The sequence below is a fragment of the Entelurus aequoreus genome, linkage group LG04 (assembly GCF_033978785.1).
Source record: "Entelurus aequoreus isolate RoL-2023_Sb linkage group LG04, RoL_Eaeq_v1.1, whole genome shotgun sequence".
Lineage (NCBI taxonomy): Eukaryota > Metazoa > Chordata > Actinopteri > Syngnathiformes > Syngnathidae > Entelurus > Entelurus aequoreus.
In genome coordinates, this window is record NC_084734.1 from 88,060,702 (window position 1) to 88,068,044 (window position 7,343).

The window sequence follows — 7,343 nt, forward strand, 5'->3', positions numbered from 1 at the left end:
CAATATATCAATAATAAATGTCAGTGTTTATCTGTAAATAATATATCAATAAGAAATGTCAGTGTTTATCTGTAAAAAAAAAAGAATATATAAATAATAAATATCAGTGTATTTGTAAATAACAATATATAAATAATACATGTCAGTGTTTATCTGTAAATAACAGTATATAAATAATACATGTCAGTGTTTATCTGTAAATAACTATAAATGATAAATGTCAGGGGTTATCTGTAATTAACAATATATAAATAATACATGTCAGTGTTTATTTGTAAATAACAGTATATAAATAATACATGTCAGTGTTTATCTGTGAATAACAATATATAAATAATAAATGTCAGTTTTTATCTGTAAATAACAATATATAAATAATAAATGTCAGTGTTTATCTGTAAAAAACATTAAATAATAAATGTCAGTGTTGATCTGTAAATTACAATATATCAATAAAAATGTCAGTGTTGATCTGTAAATAACAGTATATCAATAAAATATGTCAGTGTTGATCTGTAAATAACAATATATCAATAATAAATGTCAGTGTTTATCTTTAAATAACAATACATCAATAAAAATGTCAGTGTTTATCTGTAAATAACAATATATCAATAAAATATGTCAGTGTTGATCTGTAAATAACAATATATCAATAATAAATGTCAGTGTTTATCTGTAAATAACAATATACAAATAAATAGTATTTCTGATTCTGATTCTTGAATAGACCGCATATAAGACGACCCTTCCTGTCGTCTTTTATTTTGATACAATTACAGGTGCAAACTTAAAAATGGGGTGATGCAAAAAACAATAAAAAATGCTGCTACCACATAAATGCCCTGGAAAAAAACCAAAACACAAAATAGGGCCAATTTAACTGGCAGCTCGAGGGCCAAATCCCATAGCAGCTGCTCGAGTACAGTTCAAAACTGGGGGGCCAAAAAAATTCTCAAAACAGTAGAGCACTGGTGTCAAACTCAAGGCCCGGGGGCCAGATTTGGCCCGCCACATCATTTAAAGCGGCCCGCGAAAGCCCTGCAATGAGTCAATAAAGCATTTTATCATTTACTAAATGCAATCTTTTCATTGTGGCAGGCAGAAATACACGTATTGCATGCTATTGAGTAGATTGTAAACTGTATTATCTTGTAATGCAACAAATATGATACTATCATTCATTTCAAACTTTTGAAAATAAAACAAATATATATATATATATATATATATATATATATATATATATATATATATATATATATATATATATATATATATATATACTTGAGTTATATCAAGTTGTACGCTGTAGAAATGACAATAGATTTTACAGTATAAACAAAACTGGCAGCTCAGTTGCCAGGATTTTACAGTAAAAATGACCGTTTTTCCATTTACAGTAATATGCTGTAAAAACCATCGTAAATTTTACGGTGATGTTGCGACGACTCAGCTGCCAATTTATTTTTTTTTTACTAAAAAATCGTTGTTGTTTTTTTACATTGTATTTATTACAAATATGATAATAACAAAAAACAACGCGAGGCGAATGGTGCGAGGGCCGAGGAAATGGGGTCAGACACTTTTTTTAAGTGGTTCACCACATCATTTCAAGTGGCCTGCTACATCATTTTATGTATTCCACTGAATTATTGTGGCCTGCCAAGTCATTTTATGTGGTCTGCCACATAATTTTGTGTCGGCCACGCCACATCAATTAGCGTGGCCTGCCAAGTAATTTTATGTGGTCTGCCACATAATTTTGAGGGGCCTGCCACCTCATTTAAAGTGACCTGCTACATAATTTTATGTATTCCACTGAATTATTGTGGCCTGCCAAGTCATTTTATGTGGTCTGCCACATAATTTTGTGTCGGCCAAGCCACATCAATTATGTGGCCTGCCAAGTAATTTTATGTGGCCTGCCACATAATTTTGAATGGCCTGCTACATCATTTTATGTGTTCCACTAAATTATTGTGGCCTGCCAAGTCATTGTATGTGGTCTGCCACATAATTTTCGTGTCGGCCACACCACATCAATTATTGTGGCCTGCCAAGTCATTTTATGTGGTCTGCCACATAATTTTGTGTCGGCCACGCCACATCAATTAGTGTGGCCTGCCAAGTCATTTTATGTGGTCTGCCGCATAATTTTGAGTGGCCCACCACATCATTTAAAGTGGCCTGCTACATCATTTTATGTGTTCCACTAAATTATTGTGGCCTGCCAAGTCATTTTATGTGGTCTGCAACATAATTTTGTGTCGTCCACGCCACATCAATTATTGTGGCCTGCCAAGTCATTTTATGTGGTCTGCCACATAATTTTGAGGGGCCCGCCACATCATTTAAAGTGACCTGCTACATCATTTTGTGTTCCACTAAATTATTGTGGCCTGCCAAGTCATTTTATGTGGTCTGCCACATAATTTTGAGTGTCCCGCCACATCATTTAAAGTGGCCTGCTACATCATTTTATGTGTTCCACTAAATTATTGTGGCCTGCCAAGTCATTTTATGTGGTCTGCCACATAATTTCGTGTCGGCCACGCCACCTCAATTATGTGGCCTGCCAAGTCATTTTATGTGGTCTGCCACATAATTTTGAGTGGCCCGCCACATCATTTAAAGTGGCCTGCTACATCATTTTATGTGTTCCACTAAATTATTGTGGCCTGCCAAGTCATTTTATATGATCTGCCACATAATTTCGTGTCGGCCACGCCACCTCAATTATGTGGCCTGCCAAGTCATTTTATGTGGTCTGCCACATAATTTCGTGTCGGCCACGCCACCTCAATTATGTGGCCTGCCAAGTCATTTTATGTGGTCTGCCACATAATTTTGAGTGGCCCGCCACATCATTTAAAGTGGCCTGCTACATCATTTTATGTGTTCCACTAAATTATTGTGGCCTGCCAAGTCATTTTATATGATCTGCCACATAATTTCGTGTCGGCCACGCCACCTCAATTATGTGGCCTGCCAAGTCATTTTATGTGGTCTGCCACATAATTTTGAGTGGCCCGCCACATCATTTAAAGTGGCCTGCTACATCGTTTTATGTGTTACTTCATTTATCAAATCATTTTAATGGTTGTCCACCATGTCATTTAACGTGGACTGCCACATTATTTTAAGTGGTCCGACAATTTATTGTACGTGGTCCGCCAAGTCATTTTATGTGGTCCACCACTTAATTTTTATGTGGCCCGCCACGGTATTTTATATGGTCCGCCACTTTTTCGTTTTCTCTGGTCCGGCACATTATTTAGTTTGGCCCGCCAAGACATTGCACCCCACCATTTAGGGTGGCCCAACAAGTCATTCTTTGTGGCCAACCCCACACGCGGTATAGCTCGGTTGGTAGAGTGGCCGTGCCAGCAACTTGAGGGTTCCAGGTTCGATCCCCGCTTCCACTATCCTAGTCACTGCCGTTGTGTCCTTGGGCAAGACACTTTACCCACGCTGCTTTAAATGTAACTTAGATATTGGGTTTCACTATATAAAGCGTTTTGAGTCACTAGAGAAAAGCTCTATATAAATATAATTCACTATATAAATATAATTCACATTTAATGTGGTTTGTCACATTTTACGTGGTCTGCCAATTTATTGTATGTGGCTTGCCAATTTATTTAACGTGGTCCGCCACTCAATTTTATGTTGTCTGTCACAACTTTTAGGGTGGCCCGCCAAGTCATTTTTAATTTGGTCCACCACGTTACTTAGTGTGGCCTGCCACCTCATCTTAGGTCAGAGGTGTCCAAACTTTTTCCACTGAGGGCCGTACACGGAAAAATTTAAGCATGCGGGGGCCATTTTGATATTTTTCATTTTCAAACCTTAACAAAATATATGGATTTTTTTTTTTAGGGCTCCCGGGGACTATAAAGGGTCTCAGTCATTAAACTGTTAAAAATAAAATAAGTCAAATTATTATTATTTTTTATTTAACGCTTACAGTAAATCTCTATATCAACTTGAGGTTGATATGAAGTAAAAAAAAAAAAAAGGTTTTCTGTCAAAGACAACTTTGTTTTTTATAGTAAAACTGAAATTTGATTTAATATTTTGGAGTAATCACAGTGAAAAGTTAAATAAAGTCCTACTAAATATTTTGGTCCCCCACTCATAAAGTGATACATTTTTATTATTATTTTTTTTACTTTTAACACTTCAATTACGAGATCAACTTCAGATATATCTGTCCATTTTACGTTTGAACTATTATTTTGTTTGTTTTATGCTCTTTTTGTCAAATAAAACTTTGATGTTTTTATATGGCAACCACACAATATATGCAATATTTTTTACACATAAAACATTTTAAAGTGATATTTTTTAAGTAATAATTCATTATAACATGGATTTTTAGTGGGGGTTTTTTAGCACGGGCAAAAAAAAAAGAAAAATAAACAAAGACAAAAGAAAAAAAAACAGCCTGCATGGCAGCTTTGTGTCAACATTGCAACTTTTTCTTGTTAGATTTCACCTCATTCCACTTTTTATTTTAAATTTTTGCAATATCAATTTGGCAATTTTTGCAGAATGTGTGGCGGGCCGGTAAACAATTAGCTGCGGGGCCGCAAATGGCCCCCGGGCCGCACTTTGGACACCCCTGTCTTAGGTGATTAGACACGATAGTTACTGGTGCCACTGACACCTATGGAATAAAAAAATGACTGAACGGACATCCCAACAGTTCAGTTTTCCCTGCAATCCTGGCTACACAGTCCAGAAATACCAAACTATGCAGAAATGTTACAAATATATAAAATGTTGCACTGTCTTACGCTCTCCCTCTTTGTAGACACGTGTCCTGGAACTAGTTTTCTAGGGCACATCCATCCAGTTGTTATCCTGCTTGTCTTCATAAGGCTCGCAGGTGTGCTTGAGCCTATCCCAGCTGAAATTGGGCAAAAGGCAGCATACACCCTGTACTGGCCACCAGTCAATCACATACTGTAAAACATGCAAGCTATCTTGCATGTTTTTGGGACGTCGGAGGCACCACTGTGCTATCTTAGGGAAAAAAATACTGCAGTGTTTCCCACACATTCATTTATTTGTAGCGGCCCGCCACGAAAGAATTACGTCCGCCACCAATTAAAAAAAAAAAAAAAAAAAAAAAAAAAAGGAAAACAATTGAGAAAAAAAAAAAAAAAAAAAAAAAAAAAAAGAAAACAATTGAAAAATAAATAAAATAAAAAAATATATATATTTTTTTTGTCCTCTCCAGCTTCTCAGGCAAATCATATAGTTGATGTAGATGCCCATATCGGCTGTTCAGATTTACTTTGCAAAAGAGAAGTGTAGGATACTTCTCTTGTTGCCTTACTTGTATTTGACTTTATTAAATGTATTTATATTAGAAACACAACATGTGTATATAACAAAGGGTGCAAAGTCTGCAGGCAGTAGGAAACACATGGTTAAGTGTAGGGAGTAAAACTGATGGCAGTCTAAAGTTCAAGATTTTTGGAGCTCTTTGTTCAGTGGATCAGATCAGGGCCGGCCCGTGGCATAGGCCGTATAGGCAAATGCTAAGGGCGCCGTCCATCAGGGGGCGCCACGCCAGTGCCACAAATGTTGGGAGAAAAAAAAAAAAAAAGTTGGTACTATTATTTCTAAATACATAAAATAATCCCACGTTAATTAAAATGCAAAGTAAAGCCTATTTAATAGAAATATTATTTGTTACAACATTACGCCCCCCCTGCCCCCGCACGGTGCGCCCCCTCCCTTCCCGTATCATGACTCTTTTTGGACGTCACTACATCAAAAAATCAACACAAGATGTCAAAACGGCCAAAACTGTCAGGTGCCCAGGGAAGAGAAAAGAAGAGGAGGAGAAACGAGAAAAAGACAGAGGTAGCAGGTAGGTAACGTTAGCCTACATGAAATTATTTGTCTGTTACAGAATGTGATAGTAACCTGGCTTTTTAGCATTAAGCTAATGTTACATGATTCGGCAATTGCTAATCAATAAATAGCTAGTTCTGTTTTAACGTCGGGTTAATATTGTGGAGGGGGCTAAATTGTTATGGAAAATAATAAGTAACGTTAGGTAATTACAGTACTCCCACCTTACACTCCTCAGGGACATTTGTATTAGATCTTTTAAGCAGGTGTTTTGGGTTGTCATTGTTATTGCCTTCTGGTTAGCTAATGTTTGCCCTGCAGGTAATAGTCACTTTTCCACCCCTTTATATATTAGGTATAGTTGTAAGCCTAGTTGTTAAAGTGCACATCATTAATGTTAATTAAGCAATATCACATGAGAGGGAATGCTGTTTTTTAATTTGAGCACTGCTGCGATTCGGTTAAAGATAATCATAACATAACATTCTCATATAATATGTTAAAGTGGCCTAGTGGTTAGAGTGTCCGCCCTGAGATCGGTGGGTTGGAGTTCAAATCCCAGCCGAGTCATACCAAAGACTATAAAAATGGGAGCCATAACCTCCCTGCTTGGCACTCAGCAACAAAGGGTTGGAGTTGGGGGTTAAATCACCAAAATGATTCCCGGGCGCGGCGCCGCTGCTGCCCACTGCTCCCCAAGGGGATGGGACAAATGCAGAGGACAAATTTCACCACATCTAGTGTGTGTGTGACAATCATTGGTACTTTAATCTTAATTTGCTTTCTTTAAGTAAAAAAAAAGGTCAAAGACAAAGCTATTCGGTTTCTTGTGAGTATATACACTTCACTGCCGATGTGGGTGGGGGGGGGGGGGGGGCACCTAAAATCTTGCCTAGGGCGCCAGATTGGTTAGGGCCAGGCCTGGATCAGATGTTTGATGAAGCTCTGTGTCTATCTACCACCACTACTGTTTTCTGTTTATTTGTTACTGACTGTGGCAGGACACCTCTGCCTCTGTTTCACTTTATGTTGCTGGTAAATAATATGCTTGTAGTAGTAGGCTAAAGTTTAATGATTTAGTATGCACTAATTAAAGGGGCAGAGCTTTGAGACATTTTAGCTTTTATATTTTTTGTAAGAACCACAATTAATAAATATATTTCAGTGAATAACTTATTGTTCAAATCTGTATATAAATATGTACATAAAGTGTTGTAATTATATTGTAAAATGGATGGATGGATGTTTAAAACAAAACTGTTATTATTAATTAGTAAGTATACATTTTTTGAGCCTTTTTAGAGAAAATCATATTATTGTAGTAAATTATGCAAATTACTTGATGATGTCATGGTGACCACGCCCATAGCCACGCCCCCACCGCCACAGGTATCTTGGCAGTTTATGGGAAACACTGTACTGTCTTATATTCGGGTCAATGTGGAACTTCCCACTTGCATGAACAAAAGTTG